General features: G+C 42.9%; 2 long non-coding RNA genes across 3 annotated transcripts in view; one reads left to right on the top strand and one right to left on the bottom strand.

Moving 5' to 3' along the window:
- Nucleotides 1–3,354: 3,354 nt before the first annotated feature.
- Nucleotides 3,355–4,224, bottom strand: LOC308597548. Its single transcript, XR_014013050.1, has 2 exons — nt 4,124–4,224; nt 3,355–3,796 (listed from the first exon to the last, which is right to left on the bottom strand). It is a non-coding gene; the product is annotated as an uncharacterized lncRNA (long non-coding RNA).
- Nucleotides 4,225–6,654: 2,430 nt separating this feature from the next.
- The window catches only part of LOC308597850, a 152,822-nt gene continuing 146,897 nt past the window's right edge, over nt 6,655–12,579 (top strand). For both annotated transcript variants that reach the window (XR_014013201.1, XR_014013202.1), the window contains exon 1: nt 6,655–6,759. This is a non-coding gene — a long non-coding RNA (uncharacterized lncRNA). The remainder of the gene's footprint in view (nt 6,760–12,579) is intronic.

Here is a 12,579-nt window from a genome sequence, read left to right on the forward strand (position 1 = left end):
CAACGGGGGGGGGCAGGGGCAGTTCACCCTGGGTGCCATGTCTGGGGGGGGGTGACAAGAAGGCACCTCACGGGGGCTCACCCCACGGCGGCGGCGCGTGCAGCCATCGCGCCGCCGCATATGGAGGATCCTCTGTTCCTGATTGCAGCCGTGAGCAGAGGATCCCGGTGCTGGTGGCAAACCACTATGTACAGTGCATGTGCAGCATTACACGCATGTGCTGTACGTAACAATGCTGCATATGCGCTGTACATAGCGGTTTGCCACCGGCGCTGCTTGAGTGCCATACGGGCGGTGGTGGGATCCTCTGTTTGCAGCTGCAGCGGCTGGAGCAGCACCGCTGGCAAACCACTATGTGCAGTGAATGTGCGGCATGGCTACGTATGGCACATGCACCCTGCGTAGCGACGCCCCACCCCTGGGTGTCACAATGCCTTTTTTCGCCCCTGGCTGAAGCTCATGGGATGCATCAGCAAACTTCAGCCTAAGTTTATGCAAGGGAGGACCTGGAAGCAGTGGAACATGGCTGGGGCAGCGATCCAAAAATATATGGATCGATGGAAGGATGATGGAGACAAGCCTTCTGCAATGATCAGCTCAAACTTCTGGCAAGAGCAATCTGTCCCTATCCTGGCATCCCTCTGGATGGGTAGGAAGGGAGAACAGAAATGGAATGAGACAAAGAGTGAAAATTTGTAGTTTCCAAAGCAATATGAGAAGTGGAACACAGTCGTCCTTTGAAATATGCACTTTTCTGAATTTTGCAGTGTGCTTCTCCAGCCATGCAAATGCTAATGTAAAGTGTGCATCATCGTCGTCATCATCATCATCATCATCATCATCATCATCATCATCATCATCATCTATTGAATTTATATACCACCTTATACCTGGGAGGGGGGTCTCAGGGTGGTTCGCAGAATAAAATCAAGATATAAAACCACAAAATACCTAATAAAAAAAAAACAACAACAACCCAGTAGCCCGTGCCCCCCCGAACGCAGATCTTACTGAAAGCAACATACAAAAATGCATTATACTAGGGGAACCTTTGCAAAAATCTGTATATTAGGGGGAAATTGCATCTAAAATGTGTATATTAGGGGGGAAATCACTCTAAGAGGCTGCTGAATTTTCACGAGAACTTCTTTTTTTAATAGAAAAATTGCAAACTGATTTGGAAGATGTGGAGAACTGAATTTAAGATGGAAAAATAAGAAATTGAGAGGAACTTAAATTTGCCCCACCCACCACTATCTTAAGCTAAGCCCTGTCCATCACTAGCTCACATCAACAGTGTGACGCGGCAGCTAAAAAAGCCAATGCAATTCTGGGCTGCATCAATAGGAGTATAGCATCTAGATCAAGGGAAGTAATAGTGCCATTGTATTCTGCTCTGGTCAGACCTCACCTGGAGTGAGTCCAGTTCTGGGCACCACAGTTCAAGAAGGACACTGACAAACTGGAACGTGTCCAGAGGAGGGCAACCAAAATGGTCAAAGGCCTGGAAACGATGCCTTATGAGGAACGGCTAAGGGAGCTGGGCATGTTTAGCCTGGAGAAGAGGAGGTTAAGGGGTGATATGATAGCCATGTTCAAATATATAAAAGGATGTCACATAGAGGAGGGAGAAAGGTTGTTTTCTGCTGCTCCAGAGAAGCAGACACGGAGCAATGGATCCAAACTACAAGAAAGAAGATTCCACCTAAACATTAGGAAGAACTTCCTGACAATAAGAGCTGTTCGACAGTGGAATTTGCTGCCAAGGAGTGTGGTGGAGTTTCCTTCTTTGGAGGTCTTCAAGCATAGGCTTGACAATCATATGTCAGGGGTGCTCTGATGGTGTTTCCTGCTTGGCAGGGGGTTGGACTCGATGGCCCTTGTGGTCTCTTCCAACTCTATGATTCTATGATTCTATGATTCTATAAGCCCACCCACAAGCATCAGTCTCTGACACATTATCCCCAAGACAATGCAGCTCCCACAGGATTTTTTGAGGGAAGAGGGGAACAAAGTAAAACACTGAGGGGAGATGAGCAAGCTCATTTCTCACAAAAATAGAGACTAATGGTACCTGTACATTTTGTTTCATATCTACAAGTGCTAGAAAAATACTCTTTTTTTCTTTTTCTTTTTAAAAGAATGGTGGTAACGTAGAGAGTATGGTTCATTACAGGGGAAACAACTGTCCCATTCTCTCCTCATGGGTGCCAATGAATATTGCCCTCAAGGAAAAGAAAAAAATTCCCCTTTCCTACCATAAACCAGATTTCCAGAAGGAGAGGGACTGTTAGACCAGAGGGCCATGGAGAGATGACCCGTGAGTGGTAGTGGTATTATTATTATTGTTGTTGTTGTTGTTATTATTATTATTATTATTAATTGAATGTATATACTGCCCTATACAGTGGTGCCCCGCAAGACAAATGCCTCGCAAGACGGAAAACTCGCTAGACGAAAGAGTTTTCCGTTTTGGAGGTGCTTCGCAAAACGAATCTCCTATGGGCTTGCTTCGCAAGACGACAATGTCTTGCGAGTTCCTGCGGGTTTTTTTCCCTTTTCGCCCCCTTTTTCTAAGCCGCTAATCCGCTTATCAGCTGATCCGATCAGTAGATAAGCCGCTAAAAGCCGCTAATAGCGCTAATAGCGCTAATCCGCTAATCCTTCAATGGGCTTACTTCGCAAGACGAAAAAACTGCTAGACGAAGAGAATCACAGAACGGATTCTTTTCGTCTTCCGAGGCACCACTGTATCTAGAGGTTTCAGGGCGGTTCACAGAACAAAATCAAAATATAAAACCACAATATATATAATCAAAATAAAAGCAACAACCCAATAACACCCCCCGAAAAGAACCACATTTTAAAAGGATGTCAATCAAATCAACCAAAGGCCTGATTAAAAGGGATTGTTTTTTGCCTGGCGCCTAAAGGTGTATAATGAAGGTGCCATGAATGGTAGAACAGCCTCTTTTTTTCTTTTCTTTTTTACCATGCTATATTGGAAGCAAAAAAACTTGTTTTGATGAATTGGAAGAGCCGCAGAAAGATTCCACTGAGCACCTGGATTGATAATATGGACAGATTAGCGACATACTGATGAATTGCATGTCGACGCAAAATAAGAATGGGTAAATATGAATAAATCTGGAATGAATATTTAAGCGATAAGGCGGATAGTCGTGGGAAGTAGGGGGAGGAGAGAGAGGTGGGAAAATATTGTTAAAAAGGTGTAGTCATAGGTGTATCCAAATCTGAATTGTCAAATTGTGTTATTATTGTTATTATGGTTTTTGCTGTATGTGTCTTTGGCGGTTGATGTTTGTATTGAAAAAACGATTAAACAAACAAACAAAAAAGAACAGCCTTATTTATTTATTTTTCTAAAAAATCTACTATATTTGCATGCACCATTCTGCGTCTACCACAGACGCTCCAAGGATTGTGAGATTGTGGGAAGTAGACTCATTCTGCGACAAAAACCCTTCTGCCTAGTGGCTTTATGCTGTTGCAATTATGGTAGGAGCCAAAGTGCTCCACTCAGGGCCGGCCCAAACATGAGGCAAGGTTAGGTGAGTGCCTCAGGCAGCAGGATTCACAGGGGCAGAATCTTTATCCACCTGTGAATACATATAGGGCAGCAGCTCTTCTGGGGAGCACCCGGGAAACATTGAAACCTAGGGCACGATCTGTACAGCATAATGCAGACTTTGTTTGCTCGACACTTCAGATCCTAGTGGCGTCATCTCCCAAACTTCGTAGCCGCAGCAAACATTGCATCGTGGCTGAAGAGAATCTAAAAATAAAACAGGGAAGCAATAAATAAACAATGGGCCAGCTAAAGCCTCCAGGAAGCTGGGTGTCTGAGGAAAATGATGTGGGGAACTGGGTGAAGTGGAAACAAGGACCTGAGTGTGGTTGTACCGCTTTGCTAATGGAGTCGGCTACAAAGATGAGAGAGGAATTAAGTGTTCCTGTCAGAATGGGCTCCGTTTTTAAACTGGTGTTGCGGCACACTTTGCATGAGACTGCCTTTGTCTGAAGACAATTTGGAAACCGAAGTTAGTTGAGAACAATGGGGCCAGGTTAGGTCGCTAACGGAAACTGGGTGAGGAAATCCTACCTTGCACGTACTGAAACGATCCCACACAGTTCCAACTAAGTTTCCAAGCTCCATTCACAGTGTTGGTCTTAACCGTTAAAACCCTACGTGCCTCAGGCCATGGTGGGAATAGACATACTTAGAATGGTGCTATTGTCTGTTAGCTACTCTGGAAACAACCAAACTATGTGCAAGGTGTGCGATATAGATGATGTAATGAAAGGATTATGTAATGAAAAAATTGGGGAAAGGGATGCCAAACAGCATAAATAAGAGCCATCTGCAAACTGAGGTATGAAGGGCCCTTGAAGTTATTTATCAGCCAGGCATGTTTGCTCAAATTGCAAATTCAACGCGGTCAGGTCCCAGAGGCCAGTCCTTCAGAAATTAAAAGGCAAGGAAAAACAGTTGCCATCTGGTCTCTCAAAATGCAGCATGGGGACCTGCAAAACTGTCTTAAAACACACACACACAAACACACACACAATCATATTTGGCTCAGACGGATGATGTAGCTGTCTATATTCCAAGGTTTGACAGTGGAATGGACTCCCTCAGGAGATTGTGGACTCTTCTTGCTTGGAGGTTTTTAAGAAGAGGTTGAATGGTCATCGCCTTGGGTGCTTTAGTTGAGAATCCCGCATTGCAGGGCGATTGCACTAGATGACTCTTGGGATCTCTTCCAACTCCACAATTCTATGATTCTATAGTAGGAACACAAAGTTTGAGTAGAGCATGGCTAGAATACTAAGAGCCAAATATTGGAAAAGTAATACTGACAAAAGACGAGTGGCAATTGAAGTTGTACCTCGAACTAGTCAAAATGGCAGAAATGTTAGGCGACAAGGTAAAAGAAAAGGAATGGGTTTGCTTCCAAAACAACCTGACTAAATATGGTTCCAAAAATAATACTTGGTTGTGCTTAGATTAATTTCACAGATATAATGGGGGGGAATTGATTTGAATGAAGGAATACAGATTGTTGGTAACCAATGAGAAGTGTCGAAGTTGCAGAGAGATAGAGGGAAGTCAACTAACATAACAGGGATTCAAGCAAGTTTACTGGAACAGAAAGCAAGGGATTGTAAGGGAAGAAAGAAAAGAAGAGATATAAATGTAATTTCTTTCTGGGAGCCTTTGGTATAAAATATTCAAATTATGGTTTGTATCCTTTGAACAATTTTGTGTATCTCATTAATTCTCTCCTCCCCCCTTTATTATTGTATTTTTTCTTTTATTCTTTTCTTTTTTCTTTTTCTTTTCTTTTTGTGTATTCAGGTGTAATTTTTAATTAATTTTAATTTATTCGTTGTAATTTTCAAAAACGCAATAAATAAATAAAAACAAAAAATAAAAAACAAAGATTGAGAGAGCACTAGAAGTCTTGAGTCCCTGATTCAAGTGCACCTTTATTCATGTATTTCATTTATTATGACATTAGCATCTTGGGCAGCACAAATGGAACTGCTGTGATATTAAGTGTCACTAGGGTTTTAAAGATGTGGGTGGAGGCTGAGATTCCCGAAGCTTATATTAATCAGTGGAGTGAAAAAAATTCCAACTGCAAACAGAGAGTGAGGCCTGATCTATACACTGTGCTATTCAACTAACACATCCCATCAGCACAAGGAATTCCACTTGAATCCTGGGACTTTCTCTCCTTCATCCCATGTGACCCCCCCACGTCCTCCCCAAATCTTTCCCAGAGGGTTGGGGAAACCCCTAGAACAGATCTAGGAGGGGAGGGGGAGGAGAAGAAGAAGAGGCCAGGACGTTCTGTTGAGAAAGCAGAAATCCTTGCACTGATGGAACGTTCATGTAGTGCTACTTTGAATACAAGCCAATGTATATGTAATATAAACTTTCTGTATATGCCCTGTTGGATTTAAACATACTTATCTTGTATGCTGACCCATTCGCGCATAGCATTTTGGTGATATCCTAAAGTTATATCTAAATAAGCCAATGAATAGTACTCATGTAAGGTAAAGGTAAAGGACCCCTGGACAGTTTAGTCTAATCAAAGGCGATTATGAGGTTGTGGCACTCATCTCGCTTTCAGGCTGAGGGAGCTGGCGTTTGTCCACAGACAGCTTTCCAGGTCATGTGGCCAGCATGACTAAACCACTTCTGGTGCATGGAGGACTGTGACAGAAACCAGAGCGCATGGAAATGCTGGTGACTTTTCCACCGCAGTGGTACCTATTTATCTACTTTCACTGGCATGCTTCCGAACTGCTAGGTTAGCAGGAGTTGGGACAGAGCAATGGGAGCTCACTCCATCATGGGGATTCGAACCACCAACCTTCTTATTGGGAAGTCCAAAAGGCTTGGTGGTTTAGACCACAGCTCCACCCATGTCCCGAAAAAACAAGCACACAATCACATATAGGTCCACCCGCCACTGTGCGGCTCAAAGCAATGAAGACGATGCCTCCCCAGCTGTTGCCATTGGCTGTGGGTTCCTTGTGATGTCACAAAAGCCCTTGGCAACTGAATGGATATACAGGCAGGCCAAGGGGAAAGCCCTTTTCTATTTTCAGCAGGACACACCTGGCAATAGATGTGACATTCAGCACTGCCCAGGTTTCTTCCACTTGGAGGAGGCAAACTGGTGAATGGAAGGAGGCAATCCTCTGGCAGTGGGATGCTAGGGAGTGATAATAAGGCAAGTTTACTTGTTTGAAGGCTGCTGGTATCTGTGGTTGGAAGCTGGCGGACGTCTCATGATGGACCTAAGAGAAGCTGGCAGATGTTGGTGGATGGAAGCCAATGGCTTTTGGATTGGGAAGTTGGTGGGGGCTACAAGGCTAAAGCAGACTGATGTTTGTGGATGTCGGCTGATGGAAGTTCACCTTTGGAAGACAGTCAACAGAAGCCAGTGGATATTTGTGGACGGAAGCCAGGGCAGGAATGTGAATGGATGTCATGTTTTTGGATGTCGGCTGGTATATGTTTACATATATATGAGTATATGAGTACATGGGAAGTTTCAAATGGGGTTGAGGCAGAATAGTGTTTCCATGTTCACAAATGTGATGTGTGGAAGGTAGATATTCATGAATTGATTGAATCCATGGGAGGGGGGATATTGATTTAATGGAATCAGAGAATCAGGGAATCGAGTTTGGGAGGGACCATGAGGGTCATCTAGCCCATCCCCTTTCAATGCAGGAATCTTTTGCCAAATGTGGGGCTCAAATCCCCTGGCGTGCTTTTGAACTGCTAGGTTGGCAGGAGCTGGGACAATGCAACAGGAGCTCACCCCGTCGCGGGGATTCAAACTGCCAACCTTCCGATTGGCAAGCTCAAGAGGCTCAGTGGTTTAGACCACAGTCCCACCTGCATTCCTTGTGTAATGCTTCAAAGGTTAAGAAAAGGCTTTACTTTGTGGCCTGCATTCTGTATAAACCCTAATACTTTAAAAACAACCAGGTGATGTAGGAATAGTTTTTTGGTATGTACATGTCTGGCAGAAACCAAATACAGTCATACCTTGGGTTGAATGCGCTTCAGATTGAGCATGTTCAAGTTGCGCTCTGCGGCAACCGGAAGTAACGGAACGCGTTACTTCCGGGTTTCGCCACTTGCGCATGAGCAGATGCTCAAAATGACGTCACGCGCATGCGCAGAAGCGGCGAAAAGTGATGCGCAGATGTGCCATCGCTAGTTATGTTTGCTTCTAGATATGAACGGGGTCTCCAGAACAGATCCCGTTCGTATCCAGAGGTACCACTGTAAGAATAAATTATTCAAATGTTCCAAAAGTAGATGCACGAAAGGAAGTAATTCTGGGGGGAAAGCAGCAGAAACCTGAAGCAAGGGTGACTTTAGGAAAAATTAGACAGGGAGAGCCAAGTGGCTATTATTGCGGGAGCAATGATACTTTATCAAATTCAGGAGAATGCTGTTAGTAAGGTAGATGATGTTGAAACTAAGCTGGCCTGGGTGAGGTCAGTACCTGGTTGGGAGACCACCTAGGAAGCTCAGGTATGCCTCTTTGAGTTCTAGGCTGGAAAACAGGTGAGATATAAATGTAGTAAATAAACCAAAAATATATATTACCTTCTCAATAAAGCTGGATATGGCTGCTGTTTGGAGACCTAACAAATCTGCCTAAAATTCTCTTTGGATCAAGAAACTTTGACAGCTCCTCTCCCCCCATCCAATAGCCATGACAGCTGAGCCCCTTTATGTCATCTTTAACCCGACAAGAGCAAGAAAATGTTCTTTGGCATGCAGCACACCATATAGGAAAACTCACACATATCTTTTTATTTTCAAGCAGCTGCACCACATTGACAGCCTTGGATTTCTGTTCTTTATGGTGTTTAATTGCTTTTGTTCCCGTCAGTCTCCGTTCTGTCTATATCACGCCTGTAGTGTTCTGCAAGTGGTTTCAATTTTAAAAAGTAAAGGAAGTTCTCACACTTTGCTTATGCTAATTGACACCAACTAGAACAGTATTATTTCCCAGAAGATCTTCCTTAAAAATCTCCAGTTAGTCTGCAAAGCACTGGCGAAAAAGGGAGCATGTTTTCCGAAGTCTATTTTATCTAAGAGACGCTGTTCTTCCCTTGATACTCCTTCAGTCAAAATGTACTTCTTGAGCTTTAAATGAATTTTGGGGCATACATGGAGATCTCTTCATTGCCATTTATAGGCAAAGGCTAGAACCACACGAAAAGCAAACGGTTTCTAAGCCCTCCCACAAATCACTATGATTGGAGGGCTGATCCGCACGATACATTTAAGACACACTCACTTCACATTGGAAGCACATCCCAAACAATCCCAGAAACTGATATTTCCCTTCGCAGAGCACTAGTTCCAAACAGCTTCAACAAGCAAGTTTTCAGGAGTCTTTGGGCGAAGTCATGTGATCTGTGATGTGGTCAAGATGATACTTCAAAGCAACTGATGGTGTCAGTTTATGACCCAAATTGTATTTGGTCACAAGTGTCTGTATTCCCCTATAGCCAATGTTTAATCTGCATGCCATCATTTTTCTCACAAAAGTTATTGTATCGGTCTTTGACTTGGCAGAGTTGACAGCTTGCACTTAACGCATGTTTCTCTGTGCTGAACGGCTTGTTTTTGAAAACAAGCCTTTACTGGCTTTGTGTTTTTATTGAGGTCTTGTGAGAGTGTGCAGGCTGCCAACAGAGTTTGCAAATTGAGTAATTCTATAGTTTCATAAAGAATATCACTGCCTAGTGCAATCCGCCAGCAATCCATCTGCTTACAAGTGAACTTTGTACTGCATTTGTGCAGAAACAGAATGTGTGCATGACCCGAGGAGGCAAAATGCCATGCCTTTATTGCTCTTGTTGGGAGCTGGGAATGTTTGTGTTTGCTTTAGAGCTTGTTGAGTTTAATTCTTTGAAGGCTGACAGATGTGTCTCCAGTTTCAGGATAGAACCATAATGTTGGAAGCTGTGGTTGGGGTTGTGCAGAGTTGTTAAGGCAGCAGAGAGCATTGTTGGCTGCCCACTCTCCACCTTAGAGCAGATTTATGCCACAAGGTGCCATAGGAAGGCACTGGACATAGTAAAAGATCCATCGCATCCTGGTCACTGTCTCTTCGAGCTCCTGCCGTTGGGACGGAGATACAGGACGATGAAGACAAGAACGAGCCGTCTTAAGAACAGCTTCTTCTCCAGAGTGATCTCGGCCCTGAATGGGAAGCCTGGACTTTGAAAGTCATCTAATCTTCCTTGCTGTATTATACTGTATTGTTTTAATTAGTGTTTTTATAGTTGTTTTGATTTTGTGTGGAGTGCCCTACCTGGGTGGATGGAGCAGCCAAGTAATTTTGTTGTCCCCGAGAGGGGGCAATGACAATAAAGATATTATTATTATTATTATTATTATTATTATTATTATTATTATTAGGCGGGCCTGCGAGGACGTGAGACCACCAGGGCATGCCATGAGCGCATGCAGTGAAAGAGTCACGCTGATGCCGCTAAGTTTGCTTCTGATAAGTGGTGGGATAGGAGACTCTCTGAGAACCAGACATATGCTGCCTAAAGTTTCACTGTGTAAGAAAGGAGGGATATAAGTATTTTCCTAGACTCACAGAATTGTAGAGTTGGAAGGGACCCCAAGTATCACCTAGTCCAAGCCCTTGCAATGCAGAAATTTTCATTATTACTGATTTCTCTGCTTCCTGACATACTATTGTTAATGCTGTACAGTGGTACCTTGGTTCTCAAATGCCTTAGTACTCAAACAATTTGGAACCCAAACATTGCAAACCCAGAAGTAAGTGTTCCGGTTTGCGGACCTTTTTCAGAAGCCGAATGTGCTTTGTTTTGAGTGTTACACTTCCGATTTGAGTGTTACGCTGAGGTCTGTTTTTGCTATTTATTTTGCATTTTTGCGGTTCTTTTTGTTTTGTTTCTGTGACTCTGTGGAACCCAGTTCAGCTACTGATTGATTGGTGGTGTGACTGCAGTACATTGTTTATTGTACATTGTTTATGGATCAACGGTCTCGTTAGATAGTAAAATTCATGTCAAATTGCTGTTTTCGGGTTTTTTTTAAAAAAGTCTGGAACGGATTAATTTATTTTGCATTGCTTTCTATGGGAAAGCGCATCTTGGTTTTGGAACGCTTTGGTTCTGGAATGGACTTCCAGAACGGATTAAGTTTGAGAACCAAGGTACCACTGTATGTTTGTTTATTCATAGAATCATAGAACTGTAGAGTTGGAAAGGATTCCTGCAATGCAGGAATCTCAATTTTATTACATTTCTGTCCAAGGATCACAGAGCGGTTTACAATAGAAAAATACAAAAATGTACAACATAGTAACAAACAAAAGCAATGCAACCCCCCCCCCCGTATTATTTATGTTGGCATAATTTGGATTTGGGAAGTCTGAAAATTCCATTGGGGTGGAAAATCCCACAATTGGCATATTTGTCTAAGGTCAGCAATGAAAATCCATGCAAGCAGAGATAAGCAGCGTTTGCTACAATTGTTTTTGTTGTTTTATTATTATTATTATTTAGTCAACAAATGTTGGATTTAAAATTGCAGAATTTTTCTGCAGTCTTTTTTTTTTAAAAAAAAACATTTCCCTTCCCCTGAAACACATTGAAATATTTATGTGGTTAATCACGTAAGTTTCGGCCATGGCGGGATCACAAGGTGAATCACTTATTTTTTAGCAGAAGCTGAGCTGCAGGGGAATGGAAACACTGATGATTGGGATGAACCTAGAGTGGGAAAGAAGTTAATGCCAGCTTACATTCCTTAGGCTACTTGATATGGAGTCTTCTAGGCCAAGACTGTCTCCACTGACTAGGAGAGGTTCTTCAAGGGCTCAGGCAGCCCTTGTACTTGAGACCCTTTAAAAATGGAGGCACTGGGGACTGAACCCTGGAACTTCTGAATGCAAACAATGTACTCTGCTGTTTAGTTATGGTCCCTCCTCTGTACAAAAAAGCTTCTATTGTCCTGGGAGTGTCCTTTGATAGGAGGAGAAGCCACAGTGACAATATCTCCACCTTTGTTTGCAGGCCGATGAAAGGAACAAGTAGAATCTCTCGATTTCAATTATAGTTATCATAGTTCGGAGATGGGCAGATATGCCAATTTTGGGTTCTCTCCCTTTTTCATTTCCCTCCAATCTTAAGTTCAGGTTGCCACATTTCTGCATCAGTTTAAAACACTTTTGTGCCTATTTCTCTGCAGCTATCCATTTTTGTATGCAATGCTACCTGCTATAACATTACACACCTTTAGGCGCCAGGCAAAAGCATTCCTTTTAAACCAGGCCTTTCATTGATACGATTTACATCCTATGCCTTTTTAAAATGTGTTTTTCAGGAGGGGGGGGCTATTGAGTTGCTTTTCTTTTTATTATGTATTTTGTGGTTTTATACAGTGGTACCTCGGGTTAAGTACTTAATTCGTTCCGGAGGTCCATACTTAACCTGAAACTGTTCTTAACCTGAAGCACCACTTTAGCTAATGGGGCCTCCTGCTGCTGCTGTGCCGCCGGAGCACAATTTATGTTCTCATCCTGAAGCAAAGTTCTTAACCTGAAGCACTATTTCTGGGTTAGCGGAGTCTGTAACCTGAAGCGTATGTAACCCGAGGTACCACTGTATTTGGATTTTATTCTGTGAGCCGTCCTGAGACCCCTGTGTATAGGGCGGTATATAAATTCTAACAACAACAACAACAACATTTTTGTGAGCAATTTCTCTGAATATAATTCACTCATATATGCATTTCTACAAGACATGTCTCTTAATGTCCATCATTTCATGCATCATTTAGATTAAATGGTCTTTGAGGTTCCTACCCATCCCTACGATTGCTTTTCGGAAGCATTGGACTTGTTCCTCCATGTGGAAAGGAAATATAAAAATAGCAGCAACGAGGTTGTCCAAAATGTGAATAATCATTTCAAGGGCCGTTTCTGAAAAGGAAAACAAAAACAACATTCTAAAGGCTTGTAC

Source organism: Podarcis bocagei (genome assembly GCF_964188305.1).
Source record: "Podarcis bocagei genome assembly, chromosome: 11".
In the NCBI taxonomy this organism is placed as follows: Eukaryota; Metazoa; Chordata; class Lepidosauria; order Squamata; family Lacertidae; genus Podarcis; species Podarcis bocagei.